We start from the raw sequence: 17,290 nt of genomic DNA on the forward strand, positions 1-17,290 counted from the left end.
GTGGGGTATTAATGCCACAAGGAACTCCCTTGTACAAAAGTTTTTGGTGACAGTTATTAATATTTCCTAAGTCAATTTTTAAAAGTTAAATTCCTGGGGGGCTTCCTGGTGGCGCAGTGGTTGAGAGTCCGCCTGCCGAGGCAGGGGCACGGGTTCGTGCCCCGGTCTGGGAAGATCCCACATGCCGCGGAGCGGTTAGGCCCGTGAGCCATGGCCGCTAAGCCTGCACGCCCAGAGCCTGTGCTCCTCAACGGGAGAGGCCACAACAGTGAGAGGCCAGCGTACCGCCAAAAAAAAAAAAAAATTAAATTCCTGGGTTAAAGACTTCTAATACATCCAGAAAGACTGAAACTTTTCGTATTTCCACTAACAGAGAACTAGAGGGTCTATTTTTCCATATCTTCAACAACTGAGAATTATATATACTCTTAACAATTGCGAAATATAAATATACATATAGATACATATACAGTATATATTTCTGCTAATTTTTTAGGTGTAAAAGAGTATCAGAGCTTTCATTCACATATTTGATGAAGATAACCTTTTTTCATATGGGCCAAAAGAAAATTTCCTTTGGTAGTATTTGGCAATATTTTTGAGATTGTATGGAATTCTAGATTTCAAAACATAACAGTAAAAATTGGGAGAACTGGACTTTAGTCTTCTTTACACTATTAGTGTCAGAAGACCTTAGGTTAAATCATTCAATCTCTTTGGCCCTAAATTTCCTTTTGTATATAAAATGTACACAAAATACTCACTCAAATCTTCCTGTTGTCCCTGTAAAAAGCAAATTAAATTATCTTTGTGAAAAACAGATACTGTGACACAGTTTTATTAGCAATATTAATAAGATCTTCAAGACATATTTATAATTACCAGACACATAAAAGTGGGTTCTATCATTTAACGTTAAAATGTTTTGAAATACTAAAACAAATATTTGACAGTTCAGTTAAAACAGTCAACTCCATGGTGTGTGTATATATGTATATATACGTGTATATATATATATATACGTGTATGTATATATATACATATATACGTGTATATATGTATATACGTGGTTTATATACTTATATAACTTATATAGATCACTTATAAGTTCTACATTTCTTAAAATTTTAATAAGTCAATTTACTATTGACACGCTGGTATATTTCCTTTGAAAGTGATTTCTGAGTGTGTGCATTATGAAAAAATAATCAGTGATCTTAACTTTATGTCTAGGTCTTTTACCTAGCATGAGGCCATTTTTCTATTTAATTACAAAAAATCTTTGTAAATAATTTTAAGCTGCCTGATATGTCATAGTGGAGATTTATTATTGACTAACCATTCCTCTTCTCCTAATCACAAGTTATTTTCAATTGTTTACTTTACCTCTATCATTTTTTTTGTGTAAATCTTTTCTACCATTTTTGACTGTTTCCTTAGGGTAGATTCTAAGAGGAGGAATTAAGGGAACAAAAAGTGTGAACATTTTAAGACTTTAAATATATATTGTTAAATCGTACTTAAAAGGCTTGTGCTAATGTTTAATTCCTCTAAGTATATATAATGAAAAGGCTTACTTTGGGGCTGTGCTAGCCACCACTAGACCATACAATTTTTTCTTAGTTTTTAAATTATAAAAGTGATTCCTGTTTGTACACACAAAAATAACTCAAACTTTCTTTTTCACCTTTCTCACTCCTTACCGTTAAGAGTTTGGCATGTATAATATCAGACTAGTTTTTTAATCCAAAATCTTTTTTCTTTATTCTAATTTTAATAATATATTTATTTTGATGTGTCTTATAATTTTATATATTAATAGCCCATCGGACTTGTGATTTCATTAGTCATATTACTTTTGATGGAGCTAAGATTTTTTTTACGTTCATTTAGAAATAATATATTTTAAGTAAATAACAGCACAAGTAGTATGGAAGCATGTCAAAAAAAAAAAAGAAATCTTGAAGGTGATATCAGAATGATAATAACTTTAGGAAACTGCCTGGAAGCATAGCTTGTAGAGCTGACTGCCTTTGACCAGCTCTGTGTTCCTGACTAGGTCACATCCCCTCTCTGGGCTTCAGTTTGAATGCAAGTAGTAGGAATCTGGAAATACTGGTCTGTCTGCTAGACGGGATACCTCAAAAAATAGACAATCCTTCAGGTGAGTCTTTCTTATGAATTTTGGTTAATCTAATCATAGTTGATCTAACACAGCTCTTTCTTCCTAAAAAGATCTTCTCTAGTTAGAATTTCACGCTAAATTATGAGTTAAGGCAAGACACTGGCTTTAAATTATTTTAACACAATATTACTTCCTACTAACTCTGTAGTATGAACAAAAATGTTCAAATTAATCATAGCCTCCTTATTGGCCAAAGTCCTGTATTGCTTTTGAGTGAGTAAAAATCTAAAGTTCTATATAAATCCAAATAATGGCATTTTAAAGCTAGTGGTTCCTGCAGTAGATCAGGCATTTAGACTTTGACTCATCTTCTCTTATTCATCTTTGTATCCCTGGTATTCAGCTGAGTATGGCATATTGTAGATGCTAAACAAATATTCAATGGTTAATGGACATTCCACATGAATGGTCCATTATAACAGGAACTAGTTTGATAGAACTGTAAATTTAACTTCTACCTATGGGCAAAAGACTTAAAAAAATTTTTTTTTTAGAACATTGCTATTGAAACATCTTCTTTGGTACCCAAAGGTATGCACAGAAAGATTCACACAGGGGAAGTTTAATATAAGTTATCGCAATTTCTCTTCCTTTGGGAGCTGTTCAGAATCATGAATTATCCACGTTTGTCTTCTTTCAGTCACTTCTCCCTAGGTGTGGATACTAGTCAACTAGTTACATATGTTTAGGTTTGGGTTTATGAAAATATATTGATTTTTCGGTAAGGGATCAGAAAGAAGGTGTGTTAGTGACTTCACTTTTTTGATATCTGGAGAGTCCATAATTATCCAATTTGAAGTCTTAAAAAAAAACTTTTCAAGGACTAGTCATTTCCAACAACAGTAAAAGATCTCAATAATTCAAAATAAATAGCCCATTGAAAATAACTGAAATAGTAAAAAGACTATATTGGATGGCATGGGAAATTAGTTTTACATGGGAAGGAAAATACCACCAAGTTCAAGAGGTGTGTGGTCAAATGTTTAAAGCCGGAATAATTAAGACTTCTGAAAAAGCCATACTCTCTATTCATCTACTCCTTGTTTTGCTAAAATCATCAGCCTGAACAGTTTTCCAACTGGAATTTAGAAAGTGGGATTATAAACTGGAAATTTTTTTTTGCATAGTTTTCAGGAAGCAGGACTTTTCCTTTTTTATATGATATAATGTAAATATTGAAACCATGACATTAAAACATCTATTCACTCTTGTTCCAGTTGAAATTCTATCTTTTTAATGTAGCCTCTGGACCAACTCTTCCTTCTTTCCATGATTCCTTCCTGTAGGGGATAGAAGTCCCCTTTCCCCCCATAAACACTTTTGAGAGGTCTGGGCACTTTCCTTTCCTAACCTTTAAAAACCAAAATGATTTATAGACTATCCCTATCCTGCTAGAGTTGGGCAAGAAAGTGGATCATATTTGCATGGGTCACTCTGATTATAGGACTCCACTGTTTCTTGAACTAAAATTGCAAGATTTATTATTCTATTAATGCTCATAAAGTCACTCTTTTGATGAGCCATAATTTCCCTTTATGAGGAGTCTGTATGCCAGTCACCCATGATAAGGGAGAAGAAAGTCCAGACTTCCCACGTACTCATACTTCCTGGAACATTAACAAAGTCTTGAAATCCCATATGACTCCAGGGGAATAATGGCATAGGGTACAGTAACAAAAGGCAAATTTCACAAAGCCAATGTGTCCCCACGAGACTTGCCTCACATTGTTGCCTGTGTACAAAACCTAAGCTTTTCCATTTTAATTAAAATTTTTAGAAATTAACCCTCCTGGTGGAGAAGATAACCCAACGAGGCTTGTATTATCTTTGTGAATATTCTTAGGGAATGAAACAGCAGGAGGTGTGAACTTTCTCCTGTATATCTTAATGGTCCGCTAATGGCAAAGCATAATTACAGTTACTTAAGCGCCAAGTTTGTCAAGGTTTTCACTAAAACCTTCAGCCACACACTTTCCTTGAGTGACCTAGCTTTTATTTATCCAAATGCCTTCTTATCATTTGAAAGAAAGCTACCCTCTATAAAAAAAAGCAGGCAAACAAAAAGCACACTCCCCCACCATGTTTATTTCTTTCATGTTAATTTCTTTCAATTATCTTAGATGGATAGTTAAGACACGTGTGACTTCAAAAAAAGTCGAAAAATTTGTGTATGGCATCGTTAACTGAAATTTTAGCCCTCCACATTCAAAAAGCAGGGCAATGCGGGAGTTTTGCAGTAGTTTGCTTCACGGCTTTGGTAAGTCAATTTGCTTCTAAACCAGAAGATGGTCTTCTAAAGACTATCCTGTATTTGGAATGGAAACTCGGCCATTGTACCTTTCGCCCTAAGCACCCACTTGAGAAGCCCGAAAGCCACCTATCTCCCCCATCGGTCTCTGGATCTCCTCGCTGCCTTTGTCCCTTCTAGACGTGGAGGCTTGGAGAGGAGGTTTAGTTTCCAAGGATTGGAGCGTTTGAAGGGCGGGGCCATCTCCAAGTCCATCTCCCCTTTTTGTCCTCTTCTCCTGGGACGGGAGGGAGGAGCCAGGTCCCCCCGCGGCCGGTTCGGGAGCTATCACGGTCGCTCGAGGTGAGTCCGAAAGGGCGGCAGCCCGTTTAATTGCAGCGCAAGGTTAATTTCTTGAGTTCACCGCAGTCGGTCCGCCAGCCGCTTCCCCGGTCTTTGCCAAGTGGGTTTATGAGGTCTGAGGCGTGTTGGGGCGCGCTCACGTTCTCGCGAAAGGCTCCTCCCCAGGGCTCATTCCCCGACTGCGGGAAGCCCTTTGGTGCCCCAGGAGTCTTGGGTTTCCTCTGACCTCGTCGCTTCCTCCTCCCTCCGCACCGCCGGGTTCCCCGCGCCCCTGCCCCCCTGCCCCCGGGGAAGGGCGGCCCCCATCTTAGGACTTCCGACCCAAGCCAACCAGAAGGAACCTTCACGTCGATGAAGATTTTATCACAGCCTCCAAAACCCAGCAGTAATAGAAGCTTTCAACCTGAAATACGATTGTTACTTTCCCGGTGCAGAGCTTGACAGAAAAAGTCAGCTTTTTATTAAAGACAAAGAGGTAAATTATCAGCCGGGGCAGTGAAGGGACGGCGGAGACCTGGCGTGCTTCCTCTCGGTGCCACGAGGAATTTATGGGGGAGCGGCGGCCAGGGCTCAGACACCCCTGGGGTCCCGGGGGTGGGGTGGGGGAGGAGCTCGGGGCAGAAGGACTATCCCCAAGTCCTTCCAGGCACCTGGACTGGGAGTCCTCCCAAGTCTGTTCAAAACCAGGGTCATTTCAGTCCTGAACAGCCTTACCGTCCTCCTCTCTCCTTTCTTCTTTCTCTTCTTGCTTTGACTACTGTTTCCCTTTCGCCTCTGAGCTTTCTCCTCTTGGTTCTCCTCTCCCTACTTTTTCTCTTCCCTCTCCTCGCTTTGCCTCTCCCTCCCCCTCCTTTCTCCTCCACCGCACGCGTAGAGTGTCATTTATTTATTTATTTATCACCCCCGCCATCAACACCCTTTTAGGGCTCCCAAGCTTTTCAATGTGAGTGGGAGGAGAAAAGGGCAGGAAGTGTTGACTGGAAGGGGGTGAAATCGTGTCTCTGGGTGAGAGATTCTGCCCCGGAATAAACGATTGGGGAAAAGCTTGGAAAAGGATTCCGATCTGTTTATAAAACCCCGCTGTCTGGTGGGAACCAACTCCGCGCGCGTCTCCTCCTCCCCTTCATTGTGTGGGTTTACAGGGATATCTTCCCGGACTGTTGTTGGGTTTGCGGGGGAGGTAGTGAGTATTACAGAGGACAGTCTTGCCCTGGATCCTCCCCACCGCGCCTTCTCCACCGGATGCGCGCTCCCCAATGCAAAGGAATCCAGCAACATCCCCCAATTCAGACGCGGACAAAAGAAACTTTAATTAAGGTCTCTGCCCCGCGCGCTGCGTGTTTCTCTCTCCCGAGGCTGTTGATGTCCAGCTCGAGGATGCGAGAAATAGAAATGGTACAAGCAGCCCATGCCCTTGAACTTCAATTGCTTCTGACTTGCTATATTGATTTTTTTATACTGTAGGCACCACCCCCGCCCCCTCCCCACCATCAGATTAAAGCCTTAGGAGACATTAGACCTAGTGAGAGAGGAGGGTAAACCCACTCCTTTGCAAAATAAACAGTTCAGAACGATTTGTGGGAAATTACACTAAATAAAAATTCAAGGTGTGAAAGCTTCATCTTGGCTCTCTTGTCTTCAACACCATGACACCTTATCATTAGGAGCTCTGATTGTTACTTTCCGAGCTTTTGGATGATCAGCCAGAAAGTGCAAGCAACGCGGGGCTGGAGAGTGTAAAGTTATTTAAGTAGGCTTTTTTTTTTCCCCCGTTTTGGTGCGCCGTCAAAACACTTCACAAGTTAGGAAAAGAAAGTGGTGGTTCCGAGGCTCAGAATGATGGGTTCTTTCCTCCCTCAACCTTCCCTTACCATATCAGAAAAGAAATAAAATGCACAACGAGCCTTTATTTCGGAGGAGAAGACTTCAAAATACGTGTCAGTAATGGACAATTTGAGCTTTTCACTGGAGATACACCGCAAGCTGGAAAGGGATTAAAAAGCCCCACGTGGTTGATCTGGGTTTAGACTTGCAACCTCTAGTTCCCAATGTGTGTTCTTTGCAAAGATTGGCCTCTAGATGGATGCGTGTGAGGGACTCTCTGGGGCCGGGGCTCGGCGCCTCGGGCAGGGCTGATGGTGGGAGCGCTATGAGCGACCGGGCAGGGTCCTCACTGGGGGCTTCCTCTGCCGGCCGGGGCGGCCGGGCGCCTCCGGGACGCGAGCGCGCACGCCTCAGCCCGGCCGCCGCGCTCCTCGCACCGCCTTCTCCGCAGGTCTTTATTCATCTCATCTGCCTCTTCCCCTTCTCCTCCTCCTTTGCCTCCTTCTCCTCCTCTTCCTCCTCCTCCTCCACCACCACCTCGTCCTCCGCCACCGCCTCCTCTCGCGTCTCACTGGCCTGGCTCTGTGTTGCTCTGAGTGACAAAGACAATGTCCCAGCCTTAACTTTGCAACCACCTTGCCTCCTTCTGGGGTTCAGCGCGGGGGGGGGGGGGGCGGGCGGGGGGGGAGGGGGGACAGCAACCGCAGCCTCAGCATCTCCTCCACCTTCTCCTGCTCTTCTCAGCTCTTGGATAATTCTTCCTTCCCCCCCCTCCAGCCCTTTCCTCATTTCTTTCTTTCTTTCTTTCTTTTTTTCTTTCTCTCTCCTGCGCGTTGTTGTTGTTATTAGAAAGGCTTCGCGCACCCCCTGGTGCTCCGGCGTTTTGTGTGGCAGGAGAAGATTGTCTGCCTTCTCTCTTTCTGTCTTGCTTTCTCTCTCCCTCTGGTTGCTCATTATTCAGAGAGAGACACAGAGGGAGGGAGAGGGAGAGAGAGAGAGCGCGCGAGGGAAAGGGAGAGGAGAGAGAAGAGGAGAGAGAGAGAGGGAGAGAGTGAGAGGGAGAGGGAGGGAGGGAGAGAGAGGGAGAGGGAGAGAGACGGATATCTCAGGTCATCTGCAGCTGCAGCGAGTCTGAAGAGCCGAGGAAGGCAGGGAAGATGGCGATCCTCCATTGCTGAGACCCGGCAGAAGCACATGAGACTCCCAAACAACTTCCACAACAATAACCCGAGCAGGAAGAGGAGAAAGAGAAAAAGGATAAGGAGGCGGTGGGGCTGGAGAACCCGAAACACCTCCCGGCGCCGGGACGCTTCTTCAGTAAGTTACTGCAATTAACCAGCACCTCGGGGTGGTCCGAGTGCTGCGGGGAGGAGAGCACGGGGTGGTGGAGGCACAAACGCGCTCATTCATTCGGCCAAGGAGGGTTGGTGGAGCGGGGAGGAGAGGAAGTCCCCTGCATGGACTGGCTGTTGGAAGAGAAGAAGCGAGAGAGAAGAGGAGGGGGGGGGAAGGAGGAGGAGGAGGGAGAGAGAGCTGGAGGGGGAGGAGGAAGAGGAGGAGGAGGAGAAGCGAGGGAGGAAGAGGAGGAGAAGGTGGTGGTGGCGGTGGCGGTGGAGGTGGCTGTGCTTTTCCTGCTGGCTGCTCCTTCTGCCGGGGGGGAGCGGAGCGCTGTGGCTTAATTAATTTCGTGTAGTTCTATGGAGAGAAGAGAAAATAAAAGATGAGTGAGGAGAGAGCTGGAGCCTTAGGACGGATGCTCCTGGTGTGGGCACAGGAGTAAGGGACAGAGAGGGGGGCGGAGGGCGGGAGTCGGGGAGACCTGAGCCGAGAGCCAGAGGGAAAGAGCGAGGGGCAGAGGAGGGAGCGCTCCCGGCCGCCCCGACCTGAGCGGGTTGACCTCTTTCTTTCTCTGTCCCTCTCCTTCCTTTCCCCCTCTCTGTCTGCTTGTCCCCAGCCCGATGGCAAAGCCGTGCGGATTGGCACCCCCCTCTTCCTCAGGTATTTGGCTCGCTCTCTTCTCTCCCCGAAGTTGGGATGCGGGGTCGGGATGTGTCGGGGGGCGGCGGCGGCGGCTGCCGGTGCTGCCGGTGAGCAGATAGGCGAGGAGCGGGGGGCGCCGGCCGGCTGGGGGGCGCAGGTTCAGGAGCAGCTAGGAGCTGTCTCCAGGCTGGGGGTTCAGAAGCGTCTGGTGGAGGAGGACAACGGTTTCTGGAGAGGAGAAGCCATTACACACGCTTGGCTCTCCTCGGAGGACGGGAGAAAAGACCCCAAGCAGGGGCCTGGGGGTCGCCTGACTCCTGGTGCAGTTCCCAGGGGTCTGTCCTCCTTCCAGGCGCGAGGGGAAGCCGCAGCCGCCCACCAGAGGAGCAGCCCCTCTCTTTCCCTTTCTTTATCTCCCTGTCCTCCATTTGCAAGCTGTCTGCTTTGGTTCCAGTCCAGACTCCAAAACACAAAGCTTCTTCTCACGTTCATTCTCCAGGCTTTTCACCATTCCTGGAGGAACCCTCATTTTCTTTTCATTGTAGCTTCTAACCTACAGAGAGGGAGGGAGGCTGCCTGGAGTTCCTTTTATATTCCTCCCCTACTGAAAAAAAAAAAAGTTTCATTTTTAAGCACGCGTCTGGGATGGGAAAAGACCAACCAGTTGGGGCTTTCTCCCAGGGCTCCCGGGGGGCTGTGTCTGAGTGTCTGTGTTGGCTGTTTGGTTTGCTTTGGTTTTGTTTCTGGAGGTGGCTTGCAGGATTTTTGAGGAAGTAACTAGTTTGGTTGAGAGCTGGGAACTGAGTCAGGTAAGCCCGTGTCATGTTGTAACTCCACCAGAAAATGGAGGAGAGCGGGTTTCCAGGAGACAAAGCTGAGAAGTGTTTATAAAATTATGGATGTCTCCATTTTGAAGCTCTGTTGGTGATGGCTGGAGGAGGAGGCCTGCCAGCCTTCTCCTTCTCCCTTTCCAGGGGGTGAATCTTGTGGTGGCTCCTCACTATCTGTTCATTATGCAAGGAAATGAGGGGCTTGGAAGGGCTGCTCGCATTTTCCTCCCACCTAAGGAGTGCTTTCACAAGTTATGGAGGCGTTTGTTGCCAATTTAAAGTAAACTTTTGGAATTTTTTTTCTCTCCTTTTGAGTGGACCTGAGGGTTTTGACCTCCTTCGGGAAAGGCAAGGAAAACCTTAAACATTTTTCCACTGAGGTCTTCACACAACTTTAAGCTGCTCCAGGTCTCCTGCAAGTCGCCAGGAAATGTGATTTCCTCATTGTGAAGATGGTGGTGGCCCTGAGCTGAGATTTTTGGAGTTCTGGGGCTTGGTTATCATCATGTTTTGATGCATTGCAAGACTTTATTGTCTGGTTGGGGTTGATTTCTGCAAAACAACAGCAGCAACAGCAAATCCTGCAAGATCTCAGAGGAACTCTAAGACTGGCTGACACCAGTTTCTTGAAGGTCTACATTTCTTTTCAAGATGCTCCATTTGTGTATTAGGCCTTCTTTTAGTTCCTTTGTTTTCCCTCTTCCCTTCCATTCTGCTGTTTTTCTCTGTGTTCTCAAGTATTGTTAAGTCTTCAGAAATATCAGATGTCTTCTTAACAATGTCACTATGGAAACAAAATTTTAAAGTATTATGTCAGTTGAGAAAACCTTCTGTCCAGGTAGCTTCACTTTTCTAATTGGGAGGAATTTATTAGTCTTAGAGGAAGACATTTTGTGAGGATGATTTGAAGAAAGGACCCAAACCTACCCAGTCCACACACACTGATTGGAGTTCTTCACAGATTAGTTCTAGAGAATGTATGTAATTGATCCAAGTAAAGAACTAAATCCTGAAATGCTTGAGGAATTTATAAAAGCCAACCATGAAGATGTTGCTTTTCCATTAGGTAAGGTAGCCATCTTGAGGATGAGGGAAGATGTTGGAAGAATTTTAGACGGACTCTTGAAGATAGGTGAGGAAGGCTCCACAGTGGAATGAAAACTTGGAGGAGATTCAGAACCAATTAATAATATATTGTAAGGAGGCTGATTGGACCTCGTTTTCAACTAAGGAGAAATATAGCAAGGTACCAGCTTCAACAGAAATAAGGAACACATTGGTGAGCGACTTATACCAGCTTTTTTCTTGCTTTGCTTTCTCATTATGTGTCAGATTTGTGTGTGTGTAAAGTTCTTTATGTCCACAGTATTTTTGGTGCAGATTGAGGTGGTTTTTAGATTCCAGATGTAATTATATTCTGTTGAGTAACTGGGAGCAGTGTCATTCAGTAAACGCTCAGTGCTGTATATGACAACATCACATTTTTCAAACCAAACTGTTGTGTCATTAATTGAGGGTTATTGTTCTTCTGACGGGTGTGAAAGGAGAGGAGAAATACATGGTTTTTTTAGCTAATAATTGTCCATGGTCAATGGAGTAAAACCCTGTTTTTGCAGACGAAGATGTGTGGTTTTCAAGATTTGCATTTGATGTGTATGCTCATTTAAAAATACTTCTCTTCAGAGCTCTGCTTCTTTATTAAAAATCTAGGGCTTTCCAAGAGCACTTAAAAAATCTTACTTGGAATCATACCTTTCATTATTCATTTATTGAATGTTACTCTTTGATACCATTACTTTTGCTCTTAAGTAGAATGTCAGCAGTGTTATATTTAAAATTACTAATGCATGGATGTATTTGCTACATATTCAAACTCGGAAGTTCAAATGCAATGGGATAAAAAGAGTTATTTGGGGAAGTAATTACCAGATAGTTTTGCATCTAATTAACCATATATGTCTATGTAAACATAAGTACATTATAGTTGATCTTGAAGCAAACCTACATGATGTCTTTGTTGTTGATGTTGATACCAGGAAATCTGGTTAATTACTTCTTTCAGTAGGGAAAAAAGCTGACACACTGGTTGCCAGTCCAGCAACCAGGTTTTTTGACTCATAGTTTTTACTTTGCAACCAGATATTCAGCCTTAGAGCTGAGGTTTTCTGGAGGGAAAAAATTAGGTATCTAAGAGGCATTTTGGAGTTTGAGAATGTGTTCTAACTGGTTACCTAAGAGACACATCCATCTCTGATGCTCTTCACCAACATGAAAAGTACCATTATATTCAAGACATGGTTTCTTGCATTTTTCTAGATATATGCATTTGAAATGGGACAAGTATTTAGGATAAACCACTATGAGAGAAATAAAAAGTGTCCAATGGAACCTTCTCATTTGATGTCAAAGCTCAGAGATCCTTTTTGTTTTTGAGACGTCAAGTTGATGAGGCTCGTTAGGCAAGTTTTTACCTAATTTGTTCTAATATATCACAGAGAGAAATCATTCTGGAGAAGTATATGTGAGCTGTGATGCACACTGCCATAAAGAACATTCTTGTGGTCTTCGGATTCCATAATCCTTCTCACATTAGATTTATGTCCATCTAATTCATTGATCACATTCCTCCAGGACTTGTTTTTTTCCTTACTCTTTGGAGTTGGAGACAACTTTTAGATGAAATAATTATTTTGCATATATATGTGTATATATATATATATTTTAAAAATTTTCTTTCTAATGAGTCTTCTGGAAGACAGTAGGGGAAAAAAGAAATCCAACTGTACTAATGGAGTTTAAAGTACTTGTGGTCAGTTTTCCTGAAAGGAAAGAATGGTAAAGTTGCCTTGGGAAAGAGTCCCGTTTTCAGTGTGATGGAGTTTAATAGGGTCTAGTCTATCTTGGATTCTTTCCTGGTATTGAGGTTTCTTGGTTAAGGTAACCTTACTTATCTTCTTTGTGGTATGTCCTTTATCAGACTTATAGTTCACTGCCTCATGGGACAGAACACTGACAAAGCTGCATTGAATGTTTCAAGTTGATGGCTGGGGAATAGACAGGCTATTTCACAATGAATGCCACACTCACAAATTAGGAAATACATAAATAATGAACTAAGATTGGAAAGGACCTGACATGGGTGTATGATTGGATATTGGTATATGGAAACTAAGAAATTCAGAAGAAGTGGGGGAAATATTTCCAGTGTCTATTACTAAGATCTAGTGAGCTGGAAAAAAAAAAATCAAGTGTCCATGAGAGAGTGTGTGTGTGTGTGTGTGTGTGTGTGTGTGTGTGTGTGTGTATGTGAAAGCAAGCATCTTTTGAAGTTCACATACTTAGGAAGTTGGTGGCTTTGAGGGAAACATTAGCTGGGTGTTGGTGACCTATTAATTGATTATGAGCAAACAGAGAGGAAAGTAGATAATGTTAGAAGAAAATTCCTCTTCTTGTGTGATACGCCAAGACATCTGGCAGATGTTATGTTGGGCCCTAAGGAATGGACAGTTTAATTTTAGCCCTAGCAAGGAAATGGGAAGTTCTAAGCTCTTTTAATAGCACAAGTCTTAGTTTGGGGAAGGTTGCTTAAAAAAATAAGAGAGGAAAAGAAAAGAGGCATTGATTGTATTATGAAAGAACTCCGGGGAACATTGGAATTAAGCTGAGATTTTGGGGGTTATGGACAAATACATTATTTCCCAAGTAGAAGTTAACATAAAAATCATTTAAAAATTGACTACTTGGTAACACCCTAAATGATGAATATTAAGTGTCTGACAGTCACCTTTCAGAACTTTTCATTGAGAAGCTAGTTTTTTTGTGCCTTAGAGAGATCATCTCCTTCACATCTGCCCTTCCCCCTGCATTGTACTGAGGAGGAAACTGGCAGAGAGACGTGAGGTGACTTGCACAGGTCAGAGAGTTCATTTGTAATAAAGCCAGGCCTAGAACTTAGGTCGGCTGACTCCCAGTCCAGTGCCCTTTCCACTGCCCTACTGCCCATGATTGTAGCGGTTTGTGAAACACCAACTCTCCTCTCCAGAGTGCAAGGCTGTCTGAGAAACCCTGAAATCCCACGCTAGTGGGGCAGGAGTATTGATTTTTGGTAGCTGAGTGTAGCATGTTGGGGAGCCTGGGGCCGAGCACGGTCATTCATAGAAGTGATACGCGCCAGAGGCCAATTCTGTTCGTGGGACTTTTAGCTCTTGGGTTTGTAGCTGTGATTTTCTTCTAATTGTCCTCCTCTCTGTAGTTCTGTCATCCAGGGCTGGGGAGTCCTTTTCAAATGCCCTTCTTTGGAAGTTTGTCTGGGTCTACTGCAACTTACCAGAGTGCCCACAATTGGACTCCGAGGATCTGTTTTGCAACCTGGTACAGATTTCAGTTGGCTTCTTGCAGAGATGCCATTTTGTAATACTGATGAATGGCCAAGAGAGTGAAATCCAGTCTAAAACGATGACTGGTGGCTTCCCAGTGTTCCAGACTCATCCAAAAATGTGCCCTCTATGTATCTTCTTGAGGCCCAGTTCTCTCTTGCAGACCCATGGCTAGCTATTTCCCATGCCCCAGTAGACATGAAGTCATCCTTAAAATGCGTTTGAACAGCACGTGCAACATTTAACTATGAGAGAGGGATGGGACAGTACTTGAAGAAGGGTGATGACAGGTTTCCATTTCTGATTCCTCTTAGACAAGTGAGAGTAACTTTGTAAAGAAGAAGAGTGATGTTTGGAAGTTTCCACATTTTCTAAGCTTCTTCCAAACGAAAGCATAAATTCTTAATCCAGGAGGCAGTCTGGAGAAGGTAGGGCTGGATGTGGACTTCTGGCAGAAACACAGTTAACGCTATAAACAGTTGGACCTCAGTGTGGCATTCCTCCAGATGAGTTGACTGTCGAAAATAAAATGTTCCAGAAGAACTGGGAGAACAGGAAAGAAGTTAAAACAGCATGGTTTGCATGCCAGTACTGATGAAGAAAAAAAAAAAAAAAAAATAGGGGGGGCATTGGAGAGAAGATAATCCTAAATGGAACTGTCTCTGGGATTTATAAAACCTAGGAGGAGAAGTTTGCAAGTGAAGGAAAATGGATTTTTATGAATTTAGGTTGCATTGACAGTTTATTAGGAAGCTCTTTTGAATCTTTTGTCCCCTTGAACTTTGTATCTGGAGAACTGCACACACTGAGCAATTTACATTTTCTGCTCAGAAATGCTATTGTAAAATATATCTACTTTCTAAGGGATCCTGTCCTTATCAGTTGGTGTATACATAGGGTTTGTAGTCTTGGGATTTGTGGCTCCAACACCAAGTTGGATTTTTCAGGGCTTGGAAGGACAAGAGGCAGAGGAGTAGTGTGGGCTGAGAGGTTACCCATATGGTTCACCTGCAAGTGCATTGTCTTTTAATTTTGGTGAGCACGTGACTTGGTGTCTTCAAAGCTTTCTTGCCTAATTCGTAGCCGGAGAGGGTTTTTTTCTTGCGTTATTCTTGGAGGGAAGGTTTCTTTTTGTGCCAGGTCGTGGGTATTTTGGTATTGATTTCCTTGCTTTCATGTGTTTGCTTGTTTAGTTCACTGCGTGTTGCTTCTGAATATTAAGAAAGCACTTCTGCCGGCTCTGTCCACAGCTTACCCCCAACTTCATTGAGAGAGCAGAGCCTGCTCCAGAGGGTGAAGGGAAGGTGGGGAGGTCCTTATTTGTTCAAAAAATAAATCCTTGAAGACTGCTTAATTCAGAAAGTTACTTGCCAGGCTTTCGAGTAGACTTTTCACAAAGACCATGCAAGGAGAGATGGGGAAAATTCCACAGGCAACCAGTGGGTCCTGATGAAAATGTGTTAGGATCACTTAGTAGGAAATTAAGCATTTGTCCGAGATGAGTAGGCAAGGCTTATCTTTGGATTCAGATTGGTTTGAGTACAAAAGGAGCTCGAGGCTTCAGTACTTCAGAAGTACTGAAGCCCAGGATTTGTGGAGCAGCCTAGCTGCCACACAGCCTGGCTGGGGAAGGCCAGTTCGCTCCCTAAGCCCTCGTCTGGCCAGTCGAACCACAACACGAGCGAAGACCTTCACATTTTGGAATTCTTCTCCTCCCTGTTGAGATTTAAGAAGGGAGAGTCACTGTCCTTCAGTTTTGCTCATGTCAGCTGAGTGCTTTTCTCTTGAGCTGGTAAAGCCAGAGAGGGTGGGGGAAAGGCAGGGTGCTGATCTCCTTTGAGGGAACGTTCTCCCTTTTAACGGGACAAATGTGCCTCTACCATTGTACTTATTAGGCAGAAAATAATTGTGTAGGGGCACAATGTGGGATACTTGAAAGATGTTTGCTGCACAGAGGTTCCAATACTCACCTGCAGATTAAGAAATGGGTTTCTAAACCATCTCATTTCTATTGCTAATGAAAAGCTTTGGAAGGCACCTGTGAATCAGTGCTCCAGCTGCTATCATGGTAGGGGAAGTTAGGCCTTGAAAGGATACACGGATTAGCCCATCAGAAAAGCCAACAGTAGCATTTTTCAGCGCAAGTAGAAAATAGGGTTGTTAAGCTAACAGAAAAGTAAGCTAAAGCATTGACATAATTACGTGGTGGAAACTTGCTGGGATGGAGAGACTGCTCGGATGGGAGAAGGAAGAGGAGAAGAGAGGCAGGAGAATGATCGACAAGTCAGAAGAGAAGAGGTCTGTCCACTGGGAAGAGCCTACAGGAAGAAAGGCATTGCTTTTAAGAAAACAATAAAGCAAGTGAAAAAAGACCTTGTAATTTAGTACCTATTGCATGTGAAATATGAAGACCAGTGTTCAGACCCACATTCTTTGGTCAGTTCTTACTGTAAAACATAGAATTGGGCTTGGGAGACAATTTATGTGACTTTGGGGTTACAAATACGGCGTTGCTGCTAAAGGGCAGATGGAAACTTGCAGGAGCTGATTAAGTAAGTAGAGTTAGGTGGAGATTTTCCTGGAAAAGGAGCAAAGTAGAGAATAGAGCACAGCAGAAAGTAGTTGCATTATTAATGGGCAGAACATGTGATAGTCCTTGCTAAGGTTATCCATAGAGCTTCTCTACCTGCGCCCTGGGTGTTAGAAGAAGTGAGGAACAAAGATGTGCTTACTTCGGAGGGGAAAGGCATAGACCGTGATGACTACCTGTGTCCAGTTTGGAAATTAAGCCATTTGCTGGAGCCCTGCATCACAGGCTGGTCTGTCAATCCAATCTTGGCATTTTAAAATCAAAAATAAGGCCACCGTGGTCCAGAACGTTTAGCTATTCTAATCTGTAATTACATCATCCCTCTGTGTGACCAGTTAGTCAGCAATCCCACATCAATTACCCAACCCTGATTGGACCTGATCTGGGGGTCCTACACGTGGGGTAAAATCTGAACACTGGGTTATCGGCTGAAGATGGCCAAAACATAGATACCAGCTAGATATTATGTAAAGATTTCAATAACAAGTACTTATCACGCAGAATCTTTTCTCTTCAATGGTTTCTAACTTAAATGGTCTTCACTGAAGACTGTTAATTAGTATTTCATAATGATAACTGGCAAAGGGATCTGGGTGGAAGAGACCATTTTCATTTGAATGTCAAAGTTCAGCTACAAGAACTTCTCCCCCTCGGGGGAAGGATAGACTGGGACTTTGGGGTTAGTAGATGCAAACTATTACAGTTAGAATGGATAAGCAATGAGGTCCTACTGTATAGCACAGGGAACTATATCCAATTTCCTGGGATAAACCATAATGGAAAAGAATATAAAAAAGAATGTAAATATGTATGTAACTGAGTCGCTTCGCTGCACAGCAGAAATTAACACAACATTGTAAATCAACTATACTTCAATAAAAAAAAAACTTCTCCCCCTCTTCTGCTGTCAACTGA

General features: G+C 43.4%; 1 protein-coding gene across 9 annotated transcripts in view; it reads left to right on the plus strand.

Annotated features, from left to right (window-relative positions):
• The first annotated feature begins 4,331 nt into the window (after positions 1 to 4,331).
• The window catches only part of ZNF462 (zinc finger protein 462), a 145,286-nt gene continuing 132,327 nt past the window's right edge, over positions 4,332 to 17,290 (plus strand). For 3 of the 9 annotated variants that reach the window (XM_079926203.1, XM_079926205.1, XM_079926206.1), the window contains exons 1-2: positions 4,449 to 4,775; positions 7,720 to 7,916. The gene's annotated coding sequence lies outside the window, so the exon portion shown is untranslated. The other 6 variants (XM_079926209.1, XM_079926207.1, XM_079926212.1 and 3 more) reach the window with 6 other exon arrangements.

This window comes from Stenella coeruleoalba (genome assembly GCF_951394435.1).
Source record: "Stenella coeruleoalba genome assembly, chromosome: 7".
NCBI lineage: Eukaryota > Metazoa > Chordata > Mammalia > Artiodactyla > Delphinidae > Stenella > Stenella coeruleoalba.